The 23,904-nt window shown below is 36.3% G+C and overlaps 1 pseudogene; it reads left to right on the top strand.

Annotated features, from left to right (window-relative positions):
* The first annotated feature begins 7,687 nt into the window (after nt 1-7,687).
* On the top strand, nt 7,688-7,814 carry LOC147371356 (U2 spliceosomal RNA; annotated as a pseudogene).
* Nucleotides 7,815-23,904: the final 16,090 nt, after the last annotated feature.

The raw sequence follows: 23,904 nt of genomic DNA, 5'->3' as shown, positions 1-23,904 counted from the left end.
TCCATAGAAATATGGAGCAAGTTAATATATATCAACTTATGTCTGAAATAATCAGTGAAAAAAATTAGGCCATAAAATTCTACTAATATTTTTGATGACTCTAATGCAAAAACTATCTTATTTGATTATATGAAAAGACAGATTAAAATCAATAAATATTTGTCATTTTCTGGTGACAAGATTTTAGATGTAAATTATAAAAAAGTTTTGAATGTCTTGTCATTCAGTAGTACCTAGTATTACTATATGTAAAATAGATAGCCAGTGAAATTTTTCTGTATGATTCAGGGAGCTCAACCCAGTGTTCTGTGACAATCTCAAGGGGTAATATTGAGCGGGAGGTGGGAGGAAGGTTTAAGAGGAAGGGCATATATGTATAACTATGGCTGATTCATGCTGATGTATGGCAGAAACAAGCACAGCATTGTAAAGCAATTATCCTCCAATTAAAAATAAATTTTTAAAAAAGGAAAAAAATAGGATAACAGCAGATTCATTTTAGTATATGGCAAAACCAATACAATATTGTAAAGTTAAATAAAATAAAATTAAAAAAATTATTGAAGAAATATATTTTTAAAGTTAGTTTTGGGATTCACCAAGAACATACATTTCTACTTTCATATATTTGGGTAAGATGGAGATGAACAAAATACATTTTGGATTAACTTATTGGAGATATCAAACTAATTAGAAAGAAATTTGGTAAATCACATAGTAAGTTTAGGTATTTCGTTTCTTTTTTTCTAACATATTTAAACTAACTGATTTTTAACTAGTTACTAAGACGTGCTATTTTTCCATGAGTATATTGTTAAATTTTGATAAGTGTCAAGTATGGACTATTAAATTGTATTAGTAGTATAATACAACTCTAATAATTCACAATGTTCCCAGCCTAAGTGCTAATAATATTGGTAGCTCCTAAATATTATTTTATAGTTGACAATAAAGCATAAATAGTAATATTTGCGTCACAAATCCCAAAGTTTTTCATGACCTACATAATGCTAAAACTTGAATTAGAGGAAATGGAAGTCAGCAATGCCAGGATATAGGAAATTCTAAAAACTAATGACTTAAATTCCCTTTAAAAAAAGATATAGTGTGATGAAAGAAGAGCAAAATCACCCTTGTGATATTCTTCACCCAAATCCACAACCCCAATCATATCATGAGAAAACATTAGACAGATCAAATTTGATGGACATTTTTTTTATTAATTTTATTTTATTTTTATTTATTTATTTTTTTTAGTTTTATTTTTAAACTTTACATAATTGTATTAGTTTTGCCAAATATCAAACTGAATCCGCCACAGGTATACATGTGTTCCCCATCCTGAACTCTCCTCCCTCCTCCCTCCCCATACCATCCCTCTGGGTCGTCCCAGTGCACTAGCCCCAAGCATCCAGTATTGTGCATTGAACCTGGACTGGCATCTCGTTTCATACATGATATTTTACATGTTTCAATGCCATTCTCCCAAATCTTCCCACCCTCTTTTTAAAACCCTGGCCATTGTTATTTAGGTGTCAAGTTTATGAAAGAAAAGGAAGTCCAAAATGTTACAGATGAAAAAACCTAAAGACAACATGTGACCTCCAAATGCAATGGATTTTGATCCTGGATTGGATCTTGGAACAGAAAAAGAATGCTGGTAGAAAAACTGGGGATCCTGAATAAAATCTATAGTTTAGAACTCTGCAGTCTATAGCCCATGGACCAGATAAGTTGGGTTGCTTGTTGTTAAAATTTTAGTGAGGTTCAACCATTATCTATTTCTTTATGTAATGTTTTCATAAAGCCGGCTTTCACTATTTAAGGGCAGAATTGATAACTTGGGGCAAAGACCATAGGGCCCACAAGCCTAAAATAAAGACTAAGTGTCTGGTTACAGCAATGTTTACTTAACTTCTGGTTTAGTTAATAGCATTATATCAATATTAATTTATTTAATTTGTATAATGATTATATAAGATGTTACCATTTGAAGAATCTGGGTGAAGGGTATACAGGAATATTTGATATTGTTTGAAACTCTGGTATGAATCTAAAATATTTAAAAATAAATAGCTTTTAAAAAGATGAAATGGCTTACAGTTCTAGCTTTGGGGTCAGACAGAACTAGATTTAAATCCCAGCCTTGCAACCTAATTGCTGTGTGATTTTCATCTCTAAAATTTGGGTAATAATAGTACCTATTTGCTTAAGGCACTTGTCAATATTAAATGTAATGATATGCTTACGGCCACTGCATGTGATAAGCTCAATTCATGATAATTTATATGTAATAATGGTAGTTTTTCACAATATTATGAAGTATAATAATGACCTGGGAAAATATTATGTTTGCTCTAAAAAAAAACAATTCTCGCAAGTCACTTATTTTCTATTTTTACTCTACAAAATGGATTGTCTCAAAACTACTGGGATTGGTACATATTTATGCAGGAAGAAAGCCATAATTTTCTGATGGAATCAAGAGATAGTGTATCCATTTTCATTTTGATAAAAGTTTCTGAACAGCTGTGCTGCCCAGAATTAATAAGTCATTCACTGAGGTTTAAACTAATTCCAGGAAAATAAATAAAAGGAAGTAGATATTCAGAACATTTATATTTATCAGTGCTCAGAAGTGAATGATTTATTGGCCTTAATTATAAAATTCTTTAAGGTTCATATAAAACAAAATTAACTGCTTAAAATAATACAATTTTAGAGCCAGTCGGGGTCGTACAAATCAATTAATTTAACTACCTAAGTCTTCTCATTTTTCAATATTATCACTTATTAAAAATCATGCAGATAGTGTCAATCTAGAATTTATCTCACTGTACCCAAGCATATATGACTATATTTTATAAATTACATCTCAATCCTATGATTATGTCCCAGCATTTAAAATAAAAATATGTGGAAATCTATCCTAAAATATTGTCATTTAGAGTATATTAATATTCTCATTGTCCCATTTTATTTAGAAGAATTTTGGAGAATTTAACTTGTGTATATATTTAATGATAAACAATTGTCCCTCAGAAATATTGTTATAATTTTCTGTACCAAACATATTGAATGATTGAAAAAATAACCTTATGGACATTGTGGAGAACTCCTGTGACTTTTATGACTGATACAGAGTTGAATTAATTAAATGTCCTCTTTGAGATTTGTAAACCTCTAGTATTATTGCCTACAATCTTCAGCGTTACTATCTAAAGCAATAGTCACTTTTTGTGGCAGTTAGACTAAATCATTTCATGTCTCTTTAGATCTAAGAATAATTAAATGTGAAATATTGCTTTAGCATGAAAAGTGAAAGTGAAGTCTCTCCGTCGTGTCCGACTCTTTGCGACCCCATGGACTGTAGCCTACCAGGCTTCTCCCTCCATGGGATTCTCCAGGCAAAAGTACTGGAGTGGGTTGCCATTTCCTTCTCCAGGGGATCTTCCTGACCCAAGGATCGAATCTGGGTCTCCCACATTCCAGGCAGATGCTTTAACCTCTGAGCCACCAGGGAAGCCCAATGATATTAAATATTAAAAGTTATAAGGAATTGTTCCCATATCTTTTTCACAGTGAATTTGAATCTACTTTGTGAGATCCTCTGTTCTTTACAGCTTCATTTCTCATTTTTTCCAATTTCTTTATTCACTATGCTATTCACATATTTTGGAAGCTCAGATTCTAGATTGCCATGCTAAGACCTCTGAAAAAATTAAATCAGTGCTCTCCAAAAAGAAAGCCAATTAGAAGTTACACCATAAAAGGTCTACCTCAAAATGGCACTCTTCTGTGTTTTGGGAAAATACAAGTTCTTTAACATGCCATTCTTCCACAAAGCAGTCAAAATTAGCCTCAATACCTTCCCAACATAGAGACTCAGAAAACCATTGCTATTAAAGCTACCATAAGTTGTGATAATTTTGCTATTTCTGAATTTGAAATATTTTTCATATTATTATAATTCAAATTCAGCTTCTCTGAGGGTGAGCCTGAAGACAGTGATATACTGTCTGCAGGATTTTGCAACTATAAATACATTCTGAGTCCAGTGTTAAGTGAACACTAGGACTATAAGGATACACAGATGTCCCACCTCACTTACAGATCACAGCACTGTATATGGATTTAACATGTCTTATTTTGTCCTTGAAAAACTTTTTTTCAGCTATAGACCATATCCCCATTTCACAGATGAGGACATTTAGACATTGGTTTAAGATCGCTATTTTAAGTCACTTAGCTAAGATTTGCAATGTCTGAATGAGTTTTAAGCCCATATTTAGAATTCACTCAAAACTTGTCTTGCAATTATGTAATAATCATCCTCTCAGTCCATGCAGTACCAACTCACCATACTCTCACTCCATCAAAAATGTAATATTCTGTGATAACATAGGGATCTTACTGTAATACTGTGAGATATAGCTAATATGCAGAGAAAGCAATGGCACCCTACTCCAGTACTTTTGCCTGGAAAATCCCATGGACGGAGGAGCCTCGTGGGCTGCAGTCCATGGGGTCGCTAGTGTCGGACATGACTGAGCGACTTCACTTTCAGTTTTTACTTTCATGTATTAGAGAAGGAAATGGCAACCCACTCCAGTGTTCTTGCCTGGAGAATCCCAGGGATGGGGGAGCCTGGTGGTCTGCCGTCTATGGGGTCACACAGAGTTGAACACGACTGAAGCAACTTAGCAGCAGTAGCAGCAGCATAGCTAATTTGGTTCCTAAAGAATGAGTGGAATTATTCCAAACCCTGGTAGAAAGTGATAAGTAAATCCACTCATACATTAATATATGTATTCATCTATCAAACATTATGTGTTGTCTACAATATGCCAGAGGATATTCTGTACCCTAGGGATTCAAAGACAGCAGAACACATATCACCTATAAAGACATTTTATTTTTTAATGAAAGAAAGCTTAAAATATATATAGCTTAAGTCAGAGGGACTCTAACAGTGGGATCAAACCTTTGATTGGTGGTCATATTTTTTAAAGGAATATGTGTGTGTGTGTGTTAGTATGCTGTATGTGTGTGTGTGTGTATGTATACATGTATCAAGTTTGGACTTGATTCTAAAAGATAAAAAGCCAATTGAGTATTTTAAGCAAGTCAGTGAGGAATTAGTTTATACAATATTCCAGTTTCATAACCATCACTGAAAAATTATGAGAAGCTACACAAACAGGTAAAAATGGTTATTTCATCATTTTATCATTTTAGTTAGAGTGATAATTGTCAGTGCACTCCTGCTGTAAGAGGAAAGATTTATTGAAAATGATCTACAGTTTTAAGAAAGCACACTTTTTGAGACATTATGAATTTTAGTCATATGTTTAAGCAATGGAATCTATGTATGTGTTAGTTTACTATTAAAGTTTAAATACAGTTAAAAATCCACTCTGAATCTTTTATCCATATCAGCTCTGACCCTTTTCTCTTTATAGCTAGACTCTTTTTAAAAAGAAAAGCCTAATAATCACTGTCTGTACATTCACCCGTCCAAATCTTTACATGTTTATTGAGAAGATCTTTCAGCAGCATCTGATCCAGTGTTCCTTCTTGAAGATGTACTGGAATTGTTTCTTCTTTCACTGTCTTCAGTGAAATGCAGTTTACTTCATGCCCTGTTTATTGTGCTCCTTCTTCATCTCCTTTGATGGTTTCTCCCCATCTTCATGATCTGGAGAGTGAAGGAATCCTTTGCCTCTTCTTTCTCAACCCCCTTCCTGTACTTTCACTGGTTCTCTTGTATTGTCTGTTCTTTTTTCTTCATCCTTGAAGGCGATGGGGATAACACCTATTCATTGGTTCATTCATTATTTCAACAAATGTACACTGAACACTTTTTCTATGCAACAATATTGCTAAAAATGAACAAAGTCTGTGCTTCTTGAATTTATACCATGTATTAAAAAATGTACTTAATAGATTATTAAATCAACAACTAAAACATATAGAATATCATATGAAGAATAGTGCTATGAAAAATTGAAGTTGGAGAGGAAATACTATGAAAGAGGTGTGGTAATTTTATTTGGGTAACAAAGGAAAGTTTCATGGAGACAAGTACATGTTAGCGATGACCTGAAAAAAGAAATCAGAGAGACTTCAGGCAGAAGCAGCAGTAAGTTTGAGCAATTTATGCTGGATAAAGAGGGCAATAAGGTAAGTGAGAGTGGGTTAGGATGGTGAAGGGATGGTAAGATGAATATATCATGTCTGGATTGGGTTAAAATTGTAGTGGTTGAGTCAATAGTATTGCGTAAAAAATATAGACTAGAGATAGAGATGGTTAAAATTGAGATATGGAAGTGTCAAAATGATCAACAATGATAAAGTCTAGAGTATGATAGAAATATATCATTATCATACTAGAGGATGATATTAGAAATGCAACTGAGTCAGAGTGGAGGAAAAGATCATTGGAGGAGAAAAGATCAAGACACTGAAATGCCAGAATAGTAAACAAATCACTTATGAAGATAAATCTCTGAGGATTATGACAAAATTAATGTTGAAAGAAATGACCTGTCAGGTACTACATTCTTCAAAGACTGAGGAAAAGACTGATGCTGGGAAAGATTGAAGGCAAAAGGAGAAGGGGGCTGCCAAGGATGAGATGGTGCGATAGCATCACTGACAAAATGGACATGAATATGAGCAAATTCCTGGAGACAGTCAAGGACAGAGGAGCCTGGTATGCTGCTGTCCATGGGGTCACAAAGAGTCCAACATGACTAGTGACTGAACAACAGCAATGATGCAGAAGTTTATAACAAAGAGAGTAAAATGGGCTGAACTAGGGTGAGACTGATGAGACACTCACCTCAAGTACCAAATTTAAAGGTACAAAAGCCCAGTTAACAGGATGAATAATACTTTCATGCTATACAGTTGACCCTTGAACAACATGGGTTTGAACTGTAAGGGTCTCAGTTCAGTTCAGTTCAGTTAGGTCGCTCAGTCGTGTCCAACTCTTTGCGACCCCATGAATCACAGCACGCCAGGCCTCCCTGTCCATCACCAACTCCCGGAGTTCACTCAGACTCACGTCCATCGAGTCAGTGATGCCATCCAGCCATCTCATCCTCTGTCATCCCCTTCTCCTCCTGCCCCCAATCCCTCCCAGCATCAGAGTCTTTTCCAATGAGTCAACTCTTCACATGAGGTGGCCAAAGGACTGGAGTTTCAGCTTTAGCATCATTCCTTCTAAAGAAATCCCAGGGCTGATCTCCTTCAGAATGGACTGGTTGGATCTCCTTGCAGTCCAAGGGACTCTCAAGAGTCTTCTCCAACACCACAGTCCAAAAGCATCAGTTCTTCAGCACTCAGCTTTCTTCACAGCCCAACTCACACATCCATACATGACCACTGGAAAAACCATTTCCTTGACTAGATGGACCTTTGTTGGCAAAGTAATGTCTCTGCTTTTCAATACGCTATCTAGGTTGGTCATAGCTTTTCGTCCAAGGAGTAAGCGTCTTTTAATTTCATGTCTGCAGTCACCATCTGCAGTGATTTTGGAGCCCCCAAAAATAAAGTCTGACACTGTTTCCACTGTTTCCCCATCTATTTCCCATGAAGTGATGGGACCGGATGCCATGATCTTCATTTTCTGAATATCGAGCTTTAAGCCAACTTTTTCACTCTCCTCAGGAGGCTTTTTAGTTCCTCTTCTTGGCCTTTTGGCTAAGATCAAGTGTAGTGCATGGGTCTACTTATATTCAATTGTTTTCGGTAAATATGTACTTCAGTACTATGCATTCTGAGACTGGTTGTCTCTGGATGTGGAACTGCTGATATGGAGGACAGATTGTGAAGTTATAAGTGGATTTTTGACTGTGAGAAGGTTGGCATCTATAACCCCTAAGTTACTCAAGGGTCAGCTGCATTTTATTTTTTATTTTTTGCATTTTACAATGTCAAAATTAATGCAGAAAATTCCATGGCATAAAAAATTATATTAAAAATAATAATAAAAAATAAAATGGCAAAAAAATGTCAAAATTTAAAATGAGACAGGATCATAGTAGGTAAGATATTCTTCTCATTTTGAGATTCAAAGATCATGCCTCTAAAAATCACTTCTATTTGAGATATCTGTTTTAGACTTCCGTTAGAGATTTCTTCCCTGAATTACTCAAATGTACATTCGCCTTTCCATTTACACATTGGCAAACTAAAGGAAATCAGCCCTGAATATTCACTAGAAAGACTGATGCTGAAGCTAAAGCTCCAATACTTTGGCCACCTGCTGCAAACCGCTGACTCACTGGAAGAGACCCTGATTCTGGGAAAGATTGAGAGCAGGAAAAAAAGGGGGCAACGGTTAGAGAGAATGAGATGGTTTGATGGCATCACCAAATCAATTGACATGGGTTTGAGCAAACTCCAGGAGATAGTGAAGGACAGGGAAGCCTGGCATGCTGCAGTCCATGGAGTCACAAAAAATCAGACACTAAGTGACTGAACAACAACAAGCATCTCCAACTTTTAGTGAACAAAACATAGCTTCAGAGTACTCGTTCTCTCTTTCCTGATCCTTTTCCAGTCTTCCTCAACTTGATGACAGGACATTTTTTTTCCTATTGCTCAGAAAAGAAAAGTTGTTAGTTCATTATTAAACTCCTTTTCCCTCAGAACTTCCTCACATCCATCAGCAAATTCTATAATCTCTTCCCGACACATCTAGTTAGGCTTCTCACCACTTTGCGCTATCACCCTAGATTATGCAAATAATACTTCTCAGTGGACTGTTGCAACAGCTTCCAACTGGCTTTGCTTCTTTCACTTGAGGCATCTTATCAGATATTCTCTACACAAGGGTAGAGATATCATTTTGTTATGAAGTCATATCAGGTTATAGGTCTGCCAAGATCTTCTAAAGCACTTCCATATCTCTCAGAGTAAAAGCTAAAACTCCTACATAGTCCCAGGCATTCAGCCCAGCCCTCTGCAATATTGTCTCCTACAAAATTTTCCCCCAGTCAGTGTGCTACAATGGAACTGGCCTTTTTAGAATTGTTGTAACACATCATACGTACTCCTTTTCCTATTTGGAACCAGTTTGTTACATGTCCAGTTCTAACTGTTGCATCCTGACCTGCATACAAATTTCTCAAGAGGCAGGTCAGGTGGTCTGGTATTCCCATCTCTTTTAGGATTTTCCACAGTTTATTGTGATCCACACAGTCAAAGGCTTTGGCATAGTCAATAAAGCAGAAATAGATGTTTTTCTGGAACTCTTTTGCTTTTTCGACAATCCAGTGGATGTTGGCAATTTGGTCTATGGTTCCTCTGCCTTTTCTAAAACCAGCTTGAACAACTGGAAGTTCACAGTTCACGTATTGCTGAAGTCTGGCTTGGAGAATTTTGAGCATTACTTTACTAGTATATGAGATGAGTGCAATTGTGCAGTAGTTTGAGCATTCTTTGGCATTGCCTTTCTTTGGGATTGGGATAAAAACTGACTTTTTCCAGTCCTGTGGCCACTGCTGAGTTTTCCAAATTTGTTGGCATATTGAGTGCAGCACTTTCACAGCATCATCTTTCAGGATTTGAAGTAGCTCAACTGGAATTCCATCACCTCCACTACCTTATGGCAGAAAGTGAAGAGGAACTAAAAAGCCTCTTGATGAAGGTGAAAGAGGAGAATGAAAAAGTTGGCTTAAAACTCAACATTCAGAAAATGAAGATCCTGGCACTGGGTCCCATCACTTCATGGGAAATAGATGGGGAAACAGTGGAAACAGTGTCAGACTTTATTTTTTTGGGCTCCAAAATCACTGCAGATGGTGACTGCAGACATGAAATTAAAAGACGCTTACTCCTTGGAAGAAAAGCTATGACCAACCTAGATAGCGTATTGAAAAGCAGAGACATTACTTTGCTAACAAAGGTCCATCTAGTCAAGGCTATGGTTTTTCCTGTGGTCATGTGTGGATGTGAGAGTTGGACTTGAAGAGAGCTGAGCACCAAAGAATTGATGCTTTTGAACTGTGGTGTTGGAGAAGACTCTTGAGAGTCCCTTGGACTGCAAGGAGATCCAACCAGTCCATTCTGAAGGAGATCAGCCCTGGGATTTCTTTGGAAGGAATGATGCTAAAGCTGAAACTCCAGTACTTTGGCCACCTCACGCGAAGAGTTGACTCATTGGAAAAGACTCTGATGCTGGGAGGGATTGGGGGCAGGAGGAAAAGTGGACGACAGAGGATGAGATGGCTGGATGGCATCACTGACTCGATGGACGTGAGTTTGAGTGAACTCCGGGAGTTGGTGATGGACAGGGAGGCCTGGCGTGCGATTCCAGGGGTCACAAAGAGTTGGACACGACTGAGTGGCTGAAGTGAACTGAACACATCATACAGGGTCTTTGCACTTGCTGTTCCTTCAACCTGTAATGTTCTTTCCTAAATATCCTTATTGTTCCCTGCCTCACGTGCATTAGGTTTCTCCCTAAGTATGACTTTATTAGACCGTAATCAGGCTTAACCAGTTCACCTAGATGGGTAAAAACCAGCATTGCCTCATCATTTTCTGCTCCCCATAAAAATCAAACATGTGCTCAATCATTTGTGACTCTTTGCAACCCATATCCCTCTTTTTTATTTGTATTGTTCTTATAACACAACAAAGTGTGTACGTATTGAATTATTGTCTCATAAGTACATGAGAACATGTTGTATGTCTGTTTCACATACTGCTATACTCCTTTGACAAGAACAGTGTCTGGCAATAGTACTTGCTCAGTAAATATTATGAATAAATTAGCATGCTAAAGGAATTAGTCAATCTTTAAATATTTACCAAATATAATTAGATTGAATTTTAAATATATTTGGAATCTAACTTTAATAACATCAGATTTTCCTACTTTCAAGTTTAAATCAGTTGACTGAAATATTTTATTCTGAAAATTCTTTTACACCAGAATATTTATATCACTATTTAAGATAAAGAGTAATAAAAAGTTGTCTAAAAGTGGAGTTAAAATATTTTATTTATACATTTCTTTTATACATTTTTCTATTATGATTAGCATCTGATTTCTTTTCAAAAGTAACTTAAAATCAGTCAAGTAGATTATCCTGAAATGATGTCCAGAATGGTCCAGTTATTTTATAGCAAACTCTACATTATATTTCAAGTAAGTAAATTCAGTGTTGTCTCTGAAAACTTATCGGCTGAAATTACCATACCATACTGATCATTTTTTACCTCAATCAAAAAGACTACAAGGTTCATAATCAGAATAATTTATTTTCTTATTTATGTAACCTAGATTGCTTTATTCCACTTTATAAATGGAGAAAAACAGCCTTCCAAAACAAATGTCATAATGTTGTAATTTCAGGAAAAAATCATAATTTAGAAGACTTCTTCACTTTGTATACAGGTATAAGATGTTCCTACTGAATATTTCATTTAACATTTTAAAAATGAATAGCTTTAATTTATTCTTTCTTTGACCTTTGTATTGAAATCTCTTTGTACTCTGAGGTTTCTGTCTAATCTTAACATGGTGAGATTTTTATCATCAACAAGTCTTGTTAAATTCGTAGACAGGAAGCACAAATAAGCAAAAAAGATAACCACTTGTGGAGAAATTTTAGCATATCTTTTGTCAAATAACAAACTGTAAAACTCTCTCAAATTCTTTGTGTAACATAGGAGGCCAGAGTCAACTGATTTCTCTATAAATCAGAAATGAAGGAAAACAAAATAATGGTACTTAAGGGGGAAAAAGTGACAAGAAAGAAAGAAAAAAGTGATATTTTTACAGGCCTATATAAACACAGTTATCTTGCATGAGAAAAGAAACTAAATTATAAAAACTTTTTAATCTGTACTTTCCTCTTTTCTTCTCATCCTCTTCCTCACTTTCCCCTTTCTTCTCCCCTTCCTTCTCCTCCTCCTTTTAACTTATAATGTACTTACCTATTACACCTAGGACTGATAAATGGATTGAATGTATATACATCTCAGGAGAAAATGTTTGAGAAGCTGTGTACATTTGTCAAAACTCTCTATTTTAATATAGATGGATTTGTCTCACTTCAGAGATTCTGCTTAATTTTAAACGTGAGTAAATTAAGTATCAGCTTACCCAAAAGATTAAACATTTCTCTATCCAAATGGTAAAGCTGTTTTACTATTTATATATTATATGTTGACTTTTTTCTCTTCGATTTTATATGCATTAGTAACTAAGCGATTCTGTAGCCTGTGGTTTGGAGTTGCCATCACAAGCTCTCAGGTTTTGTGTTCCCTAAAGGGGTTTGATATCTGGAATGGTAGTGAATTCTGCTTTTCCTATGGGTAGCTTCTCTTCACCCCAAAAGAGATTACAGTTTAGAATATTCTATGGAGCTTTCATCACTATTCTAGAATTTGACTGGTATATAGATCAGGTGTAATACTCTTCCTCATCACACAATGAACATTTTTGGAAAATAAATTATACTTATCCATTTCTATATTTATCCCATACCTGTGTACATAAGGAAAATTTGCAAAGATCTTTAGATGTTAGGTTAAGTAACAGAGACCAGAAGCTGGTTTTTAGAGATCTATGTTCAGAGAGGGAAATAGCATAAATCGAAGATGCATTCTGATAGGTACTATTCTAATTGTTTTGCATATGTCATAGCACTGAATCAATAAGATACCTCTATGGCAAAGCAATTATTTTCTATTATCCCTATTATTGCTAATAGATATTCTATTTGTTTTTACATGTGATCATATGATCAAGCAATTATTATTGTTTTTGTTATCTTAATTGTTTTAAATGAAGAAATAAAATGTTAAAATGGGTTGAAACAAATTTTGTTGGGCTAAATCCTGGGATATCACAGTATCAAGTTGATTGCCTTCAGAATACCTAGATCATTGCAATCATTTGACCCTTTGCTCATCCAGCAAATACTTTACATCTTTCATTTCCTAAGGTATTGAGAATTCAGAGAGGAAGACTTCAAGGACACATTGAATTTAATCATGACAAGCATACAAAATACCAAATACAAAACAAAGGTATTTGGCACCCTAAAATAGTATAAAAGTTGAGCCAAGATAAATGGACTTCTCACCAATCAGAGTTTTCCCTGCACAAATTCATACTGAATATGAGTCCTAAATTCTTTTTCTAAGCATGTCATGTTCCTGCTTCAAAAAAGCTTTAGTGGTTCAACATTTCTTACTGTTCTATGCTTGGACTGCACTGATTTTTTCAGCTCTACTACTTATCAGTTTGTGACTTCCCTGGTGGCTCAGACGGTAAAGCGTCTGCCTACAATGCGGGAGACCCCGGTTTGATCCTCGGGTCGGGAAGATCTCCTGGAGAAGGAAATGGAAACCCACTCCAGTATTCTCGCCTGGAAAATCCCATGGACGGAGGAGTCTCTTAGGCTGCAATCCATGGGGTCACAAAGAGTCAGACACGACTGAGTGACTTCATTTTCACTTATCAGTTTAACAAATATTTTTAAATTATTTAAATTTATTTCACTGAAGTATAGTTGATTTACAATGTTGTGTTATTTTCTACTGTACAGCAAAGTGATTCATATTTTTTTCCATATTCGTTTCCATTATGGTTTATCATAAGATATCTAATATAGTTCCCTGTGCTATACAGCAGGACCTTGTTGCTTACGCATTCTATATATGACAGTTTGCATCTATTAATCTCAAACTCCCAATCCATGCCTCCCTCGCTCCGCCTTCCTCATGGCCACCACAGATCTGTCCTCTATGTCTGTGAGTCTGTTTCTGTTTCATATGTAAGTTCATTAGTGTCATATTTTAGATTGAAAATATAAGTGATATATGGTATTTGTCTTTCTCCTCCTGACTTACTTCACTTAACGTGATGATCTCTACATCCATCCATGTTGCTGCAAATGGCATTATTTTATTATTTTTCATATCTGAGTAATATTCCACTATGTATATATGTTCCACGTCTTATTTATCCATTCATCTGTTGATGGTCATTTAGGTTGTTTCCATGTCTTGACTGTTGTAAATAGTGCTTCTATGAACATTGGGGTACATGTATCTTTTTAAATTAGAGTTTTCTATGAATATATGTGCAGGAGTGAGATTGAAGGATCATATGGCAGCTCTAGTTTTAGTTTTTTAGGAACCTCAATACTGTTTTCCATAGTGGCTGTACCAGCTTACAACTTATATTCCTACAAAGTAGGAGGGTTCTCTTTTAGGAGAAATGTCTGTTTAGGTCTTTTGCTCATTTTTCAATTGGATTTTTTTTTTTTTTTTTTTTTTTTGCTGTTAAGTTGTATAAGCTGTTTGTATATTTTGTAAATTAAGTGCTTGTCTGTCAAATCATTTGCAAGTATATTCTCTGAGTTCATAGGTTGTCTTTTAATTAGTTTACGGTTTCCTTTGCTGTAGAGAAGCTTGTAAGTTTGATTAGGTCCCAACTGTTTCTTTTTTGCTTTTACCTCTATTGCTTTGGGAGACTGACCTAAGAAAATATTATACAATTTATGTCAGAGAATGTTTTGCTCATGTTCTCTTCAAAGAGTTTTATAGTGTCATATAATATTTAAGTCTTTAAACCATTTTGAGTTTATTTTTATGTTGGTGTGAGGATGTGTTTTAACTTCACTGATTTGTCTCATTCAACAAATATTCTAGACTAACAGTCTTTAAAATGTTTATTAGACACTCTTAGCAAAAGAAAAACATAGCACCTTACTCTCCAATATGTGTATGTTTCTATTTACTATTAAATATGTACTGCTATCATTACTTAGTAATTTTGGTCACAATATATTCTTTGAGTGAAGTTAAGCACGAGAGTTGGACTGTGAAGAAGGCTGAGCACCGAAGAATTGATGCTTTTGAACTGTGGTGTTGGAGAAGACTCTTGAGAGTCCCTTGGACTCCAAGGAGATCCAACCAGCCCATTCTGAAGGAGATCAGCCCTGGGATTTCTTTGGAAGGAATGATGCTAAAGCTGAGACTCCAGTACTTTGGTCACCTCATGTGAAGAGTTGACTCATTGGAAAAGACTCTGATGCTGGGAGGGATTGGGGGCAGGAGAAGAAGGGGACAATAGAGGATGAGATGGCTGGATGGCATCACTGACCTGATGGATTGAGTCAGGGTGAACTCCGGGAGTTGGTGATGGACAGGGTGGCCTGGCGTGCTGCAATTCATGGGGTTGCGAAGAGTCCGACATGACTGAGCAACTGAACTGAACTGAACATAATCTGCATTTCAAATAGTCATAGATAATTTTGATTATTTTGCTGTCAATTTTAAGCATTGTAGAACAGTTTTTAAAACATTTTTTAAATTTCACTTTTAAGTTTAGAAAGTTTCCAGAACAGTGACAGTATCTTATTTTATTTAAAAAACAAAATAATGTAGAGGATAATCCTATATTTACATATTAAACTTTATCTCAGTTTGACCAATTAATTCTTCCCTTAACAATAGAAAATAATTATCTGATTGCAACTCAGTTTTACATTTTGTAAGTTTAATCTGAAAACTGAAGTCTTATAATAAGCTAGAAGAATTAGAAAAGAATGGAGTGATCTACAAAAAGAGTGATCTAAAAATATATATACAAAAAATATATATATTACATATATAATCTATATTATAACATAATATAAGCTTATGTTCATTTTAGAGAAAAAAAAGTGTGACAAAGCCATGAATAAAATGTTAAAGTAAAAGGAAAGGAACAAAACAGAGCTGTAGTAAAACCAGACAACAAGAAAAGAAAAAAAAAAGAAGTCTTCCCTTAGAAATCATTTGCATCCATTTAAGTTTTCTAAAGTCTGAGACATCTGAGACATCAGCTAGTCCAACATTTCTATTTTATGGTTGAGGAAATTTGTTTTCTTTGGGGGCAAATTATGCTCAGAGAATAAGATTATTTTTTCCAATATTTTATTTAAAACAGGTAGACTGCAGGAATTATAATAATGTCATAAGACAATAGCACACAGAATAATGTCTCTTAATAAGCTAATACAAAATAACATAATTCAAACCAATTGATAGATACGTTACACTGTTGTTCAAGGAAAGGGCAAATAAAAGGAATAAAGTCCAAATGTAGTTGTGGTGTACGGTTTTATCAGTTGACTCTTGGGAGAGTCAGCTTAGCCAATCAAGAGCTGACAGTCCGATAGCTGGAGCAAAGGAGAAAGTTCCTTGTTGCTAGAGCATGTTGCTAGGAGACAAAGACACTAGTGTTGACCAATAAAATGATCTCTTTGGGGTTACTGCATGGTTTTTTACCACTGCATAGCAGGAACTATTGCCCCAGAGTCTTTGTAGAGCTATTTAGATTAGGAAAGAGTCACCTTGCTCAGATCCAGCACTCCAGATTTGTCTTCATAAACTTGGATTTTATAGTCTAAATGTCTCCTCCCCATAGTTGCTTCTCCATGTGTTCTTATTACAAGCCCCCAGTGGCACCCCTCAGCCTCCTAGCTACTGAATGCTTATCTGCAATCACAGATGTCAGTGTGGATATCTTGATACACAATTTCACTTTATATCTAATACAACTTTACCTATAAAAACAAGTTTATTTGTGTTGTAACCAAGCAGATTTGGGATCATATCAAATCACTACCCAACAAAATGCAGGAATAAGTTGGATGTGTGCATTGTCCAAGGTCAGATTGCCCAAGTCAGGTATAGAAACCCAAATCTAGGTGTCTTGAAGGCCATTTCCATGTTCTCCACCACATCCACAGCCCTGCATTGCAGTGCAAAGCCCAAGAACAAAAAATTCAGGTAAGAGCACAAAGTAAAATAGGACAAAAGCCAAATAAATCAGGAAACAGATAAGAATACAAATGGAAATGATGGTAAATCCGTGGTTCTCAACCAAGGATGATTTTGCCCCCAGGGGATACTTGGTGATTCCTGGAGGCCTTATTTTGATAATCACAATTTGAAGAGTAGGGATACAACAGGATTCTAGTGAGTAGATTTTAGGGATGTTCCTAAATACCCTAAAATATCCAAGACAACCTTCACAGCAAAGAAAATTATCTGCAACAGAATGTCAGTAACATCAGTGAAGAAACTTTAAATGTTTAAAATCCTAATAATTACAGAGCGACTGAGAGAATGAGAGAGAGAGAGAGAGTAGGAATTAAAGCTAAGAATAACAGAGTGAGAACGACATGGAGGCACAAATATAAATGTCAGAAGTAGAAAAAGTAGAAAATGATGCATAACAAGATGCTACCCAATTTTAGTTATGTATATGAATAATTCCCTAGGGAAAACAAATGTCTTCACCTATTTCCAAGTAAACTCATTTTTCTGATACAGGATGAAGAATATTTTATCTAGATAAATAATGCTTTCTTCATTGGATAGCTGTGAGCAAGAATGTATTAAATGATTTTACTGGAGGAAAAGTGAAACTAAAACGATACCTTTCATGTCAGACTTTGCCTCATAGAGAGGATTTGCACAGAAATATGTGTGTTCTTCTGAACTCTAATTTATATAGGAAATGTCATGCCTCAACCATCAGGGTTCTTTTCTGTTCAGAGATAAGAAGTTTCTATTTTTCATTTTTTTTGTGTGGTGTTTGTATCTATGTTTTGAATAATTTATTTTATTTCTTTGAGGAGAAGTAAACATGTTTTCAAGTTGAGCTTCACATCAGCTATAACTGCATGCATTTCAAAATAGTCCTTAAATTTTCCTGAAAACTCGAAAAATCAGAAGCAAAGAGATATATTTAAATACTTACAAATTATGTGGCATTTATTAAGGGATTATAAGTTCCAGCAGCCAGAGTATTTTGCATGCTTTATTTTATATTTCTCATATATGAGATAGATAACTTTAGTATTATGTCTATTGGACATATGAGAAAACAACAGCACACTGAGGTTAAATAACTGGATCACAGTCTCTCTGAACTGTGATGCAGGTTAGAACTTGAATTCAAATTCAGTCATCTGGTCCCTGAGGTCCTATTCTTAATCACCATGATATATTTTCTGTGCAAAATTTTATATGGTTCCTGAGAAACATTTTTAATGTGAAGCTTCAGGAGATTTCCATGGTTCTTTATAAAATATGTGGTAGGAATTCCCTATCAATTCACAAATGAAGAGTAAAGCCGATAAGCAGATGCTTACAAATATAGTTGCTTAATACCTATCTTCCTGTTATTATTTAATGAAATAATACAAATTTAATGTTAGTGACTCTTAAAAGAGGAGCAGTCAGCTGCCTGGAATGTCAGCTTTATATCTGGACAATAGGGTAACAATTACAAAGAACATCACTTACTAAAAATGACAAAGTACCAAAAAATGCCTGAACCCTGCTGATCACAGGTTAGCTATACCAACCCTACACTTTGTTTACATGAGAGAAAAATAAATCGCCTTCTTATTTAAATTATTAATATTGTAAGGTTCTGCTACTGACAGATAAATCGAGTCCTAATACAGATGCTATGCTCAGATGACTTTTACTCTTTATTTTCAACATTGATTTTTTTTATTAAAGAGAAAAGTATGATTTACTGAGCACATATGTTTAAAGATATATATATATATATATAGAGAGAGAGAGAGAGAGAGAGAGAGAGAAAACTGTACTGAAAGCAAGAAAGAAAGTTATTAATGGAGCAGACATTTGTATGGAATTTTAGGAAGAAACAAGTATTGAATATAATCAACTGAGAAATTGGACAAGTAAAATGACAACTGCAAACATTCAGGAGAAAGCTGTCACAGAGATGGAAGTAGCTTTCCTCAGTGAGCCCCTAAAGGAACTGTGAACTCGATATCAAGTACAGAAAGGGAACATTGTGTAATCTTTAGGGCTATCAGAACCTTGATCCAGAGTTGTCACTTTAGTTCAGTTCAGTTGCTCAGTCACGTCTGACTCTTTGCGACCCCTTGAACCACAACACGCCAGGCCTCCCTGTCCATCACCAACTCCCGTAGTCCACCGAAACCCATGTCCTTCGAGTTGATGATGCCATCCAACCATCTCATCCTCTGTTGTCCCCTTCTGCTCCTGCCCTCAATCTTTCCCAGACCAGGGTCTTTTCCAATGAGTCAGCTCTTCACATCAGGTGGCCAAAGTATTGGAGTTTCAGCTTCAACATCAGTCCTTCCAATGAACACCCAGGACTGGTCTCCTTTAGGATGGACTGGTTTGATCTCCTTGCAGTCCAAAGGACTCTCAAGAGTCTTCTCCAACACTACAGTTCAAGAGCATCAATTCTTCAGTGCTCAGCTTTCTTCACAGTCCAACTCTCACATCCATACATGACTACTGGAAAAACCGTAGCTTTGACTAGATGGACCTTTGTTGGCAAAGTAATGTCTCTGCTTTTTAATATGCTGTTTAGGTTCGTCATAATTTTCCTTCTGAAGGAGTAAGTGTCTTTTAATTTCATGGTTGCAATCACCATCTGCAGTGATTTTGGAGCCCCCTAAAATAAAGTCAGCCACTGTTTCCCCATCTATTTCCCATGAAGTGATGGGACCGGATGCCATGATCTTAGTTTTCTGAATGTTGAGCTTTAAGCCAACTTTTTCACTCTCCTCTTTCACTTTCATCAAGAGGCTCTTTAGTTCTTCTTTGCTTTCTGCCATAAAGGTGGTGTCATCTGCATATCTGAGGTTATTGGTATTTCTCCCAGCAATCTTGATTCCAGCTTGTGCTTCCTCCAGCCCAGCGTTTCTCATAATGTACTTTGCCTCTGCTGCTAAGTCACTTCAGTCGCATCCGACTCTGTGCGACCCCATAGACGGCAGCTCACCAGGCTCTCCCATCCCTGGGATTCTCCAGGCAAGTATACTGGAGTGGGTTGCCATTTCCTTCTCCAATGCATGAAAGTGAAAAGTGAAAGTGAAGTCGTGTCTGATACTCACGACCCCATGGACTACAGCCTACCAGGCTCCTCTGTCCATGGGATTTTCCAGGCAAGATTACTGGAGTGGGGTGCCATTGCCTTCTCTGATGTACTCTGCATGTAAGTTAAATAAACAGGGTGACAATATGCAGCCTTGAAGTACTCCTTTTCCTATTTGTCACTTACTACACATCTAATTTTTCAGTAAAACTTGCTACTCTAGCTGCCAGTTATGTACAAGTTATAATCAACTGTCACCACATTTACTGCTGCTACCATCATCTCATCTGAGTGAGTACACAGACATACTTCTGAGAAATTTCAGGCTCCATTCTAGACCTGCAAAACCAATATTGCAATAAATCAAATCACAATTTTATTTGGTTTCCCAGGGCATATAAAAGTTATGTTATACTATCTGTAATCTATTAGCATGCAATAGCATTTTCAAACATTAATTTAAAAATATGTGAAAAAAATGGGGTGGGGGACTTCCCTTGTGGCTCAGAGGTAATGAACATGCTTGCCAATGCAGGAGATGTAGGTTCAATCCCTGGGTTGAGAAAATCCCCTGAAGAAAGAAATGGTAACCCACTCCAGTATTCTTCCCTGGGAAATCCCATTTGACAGTGGGGCCTAGCAGGCTACAGTCTATGGGGCTGCAAAAGAGTCAGACATGACTTAGCAACTAAACAACAACAACAGTAATCTGAGCTTTCAGGGAGTTGTAATAGGAACACCAAAGATCACTAATCACAGATCACCATAACAAAGAAGTAATAGTGAACAAGTCTGAAGTATTGGCAGAGTTACCAGTGTGACACAGAAATACCAAATAAGCAAATGCTGTTGGAAAAATGGCACTGATAGATTTGTCTGATGCTGGGTTGCCCCAAACCTTCAATTTGTAAAAAATGCAGTATCTGCCAAGTGCAATAGAAGGAGATATGTCTGTCTGTCATCTGCTCAAAATACTTCCATGGCTTTGCATCTTATTTTCAGGATGAAAACCAATGCTCTCCCAGTGGCCCACCAGGCCCTAGTGATTTTAAGTTTCCATTCTTCCTCTAGCATTGTTTCCAACTACTTTCCCTGAGTCACTGCACTGCACCCACACAGCCTCCCAACTGTTACCTAAATATGACATGACACTCCCAGGTTTAGCCTGTGCAATGATGGCCCTTTACATGCCTGGGATGCTTACCCTGCAGGAAGCCAAGTGATTTCTTCTCTCACTTCCTTCAAGTGTGTCCTGAAAGGTCTCTTTCTCCGTAAGGCCTTTCTTCACTACTTTAACACTCCCCCCCAGCTCTCCCTGTCCCCTTGCTGTGTTTATTTTCTTCACATTTAACGTGCTAGGTGTTGATCTTACTTGTCTTGTTTAGCGCCTGTGTCTTCTCACTAGAACTTACTACTTCTGAAGGGAGAAAATGTTACACTGAATTATATTTTTATATTTACTGATATATCATGATCCTTTGAAATAAAACCTGACTCATGGTAAGGAACCAGTAAGTTATTTTTATGAATGAAGAATTCATTTTTATGAATAAAGAATGAATACTTTATGAGTTTGGGGTTAGTTGAAACCTCGCATCCCTTTGCTTATACTGAGTGATCAAAAGTAATATTTTGTCTGCAGAATAAACTTAAAAGATCCTTTTTAAAAGTGTGAATAATCGGCTCAGTAGGGATCTTGGATGGGCTTTGGGGCTCACACAAAACAAAAAAGAATTCCAGTTTTCAATAGTAGACATTTAGAAAAGTAGAAAATACAATTGTATTATAAGCTGAAGTAAAGTTCTTCATCCCAAGAGGGAATTCACTTTCACTTCAAGCTTATATAAAAGGAGTGTTTTTAAAATAATGAAATCAGACTCCCAGCCTGATGACCCCAGAAGAAACAGAAATCCAATGCTAATTTCAGTGAAACTAGACAAGAACTAAACTCTTCCCTACAATCCTTCCCCATCCAATACAAATGTAAGACCCATTCTGGGAAGTGGAGACTGAGTCATAGTACAACAGAGAAAAAGTAAGAGAGAATGCTGTGGCTGCAAATATAAGAGAGAGCCAGCAAAGGACATTTCACATGTGAAAGGAGCTCATTTTGAGATTTAAAACCTTATTCCTTATAACTGAAATGGCAATAACCGCACTGGAACCAGGGGTTTTCTTAGACTTGGTTTGTTACTAAAACGCAGAGAGCATAAAGGTGAATGAGAAACTACACAGATACATAACCTATGCAGTGATGAAATGCATACGTCCCTAGTTGGTTTACCCAGAACCAATAATCTTACAGTAGAAAAGTAAAACTCAAAAATTGCTCAAGTTCAGCAACCTTATATTCTTTCAATTTTTTTGTGATTTCTGTAAATTTGGAAAAGATCTTGTATTAGTTTTTATTTACCTATATATTTGAATGAGTTTAACATCTTGTGGAAAAATCCAAATGACCCTTTAGCCAATCCAATATCTAAATTTAGTCAGTGGTTCATAAAACATGCTAGTATTCTGCTGATATCCAAATGAAAATAACATCAGAAATAGCAAAGGTGAGAGGAAAAAGACTGATTTGAACAATAGATATGAAAGTGGAGGGACTGGTCAGAACCATCCAAGTGTGATGACAAAAAAACTTTTTATCTCAAGAACCAAGCTGATGTATAGGGCTTCCCCAGTAGCTCAGTGGTTAAAAAAAGAAGAAAAAAAAAAAGAATCCACCTGAAATGCAGGAGATGCAGGAGACATGGGTTCGATCCCTTGGTTAGGAAGATTCCCTGAAAAAGGAAGTGGTAGCCCACTCCAGTATTCTTGCTTGGCGAATCCCATGGACAGAGGAACCTGGGAGGCTATGTATGATCCATGGGGTTGCAAAGAGTCAGACACAACTAAAGCGACTGAGCAAGTACAAGTTGATGAAAGAAACAGATTTAACATCATGGTGTCAATAAGTGAGAATTCCCAAAAGTCAGAGGCTTTTTGGCCACTGATTGTCTGGAAAGTGGAGACTCTGCCAAGTCTTCACCCCTAACCCTGTATTCCATAGACCCTGCATGCATGCATGCTAAGTCACTTCAGTCGTGTCCGACTGTGTGACCCCATAGATGGCAGCCCACCAGGCTCCTCTGTCCCTGGGATTCCCCAGGCAAGAATACTGGAGTGGGTTGCCATTTCCTTCTCCCCATAGACCCTGAGCCATGGTCTTTCTAATCTCCCTCTCCCAAATGGGAGGTGCTGGGTCTTATGTTGAAATGGTAACCTGATAGAAAGTCTTAATTCCTGCAATTCATCTTTAGGCTATAATTTTGTATAATTTAATGGCATGATTACTGTCACAGAACTGTACTTCAAAATTATTTTTAGGTTGCTTATATCCTACTTTTAGGGGATTTAACTAGACACCAGTTTCTGTCCTCCAGTGAGTCCCCAGGACCAGGGGTATTATTTGGAGAGACTGACCAAAGATACCTCTCAGCTTGAACAAGCCATTTCTAGGCTGTTTTCTTGAGAAACATATCTCATCATTCCCTACTTTCTCCTCATTCCTGGGGTAAATGGAATACGAACACATTTCTGATTTTGTTCTGCCTTTCTAAATTGTCAAATAATATATAATTTCTCTGGCATTAATATACAAATCTATGTGAGAAACCAAAGCACAGAATTGACCCTCTGAATGTAAAACTTTTCTTAAAAGTTCTAAACTATGTATGGTAGGTTTCAGTTAAAAGGTAGAAAGTTGCTGCTATGTTGGAGGAATAAGTCTAGAGAGCTAATGTACAGCATGGTGACTATAGTTATTTTTAATTATATTAATATAGTTATTAATATTACTGGTACTAAGTACTGGAGCTTTACAGAAAGAGCAGATTCTGGTGCTCTTATCACACACACAATAAATAAATAAAGTGGTAGCTATGTGATGAGTTATGGTAATTAGCTTAACTACAGAAATAATTTCACTATGTATGTCTGTATCAAAT

The sequence above is a fragment of the Bos grunniens genome, chromosome 5 (genome assembly GCF_055505025.1).
Source record: "Bos grunniens cultivar Pamir isolate PY7600 chromosome 5, Bosgru_T2T1.0, whole genome shotgun sequence".
NCBI classification, from domain to species: Eukaryota; Metazoa; Chordata; class Mammalia; order Artiodactyla; family Bovidae; genus Bos; species Bos grunniens.
The sequence above is the reverse complement of the archived record's forward strand: the minus strand, read 5'-3'. Positions and strand labels throughout refer to the sequence as shown.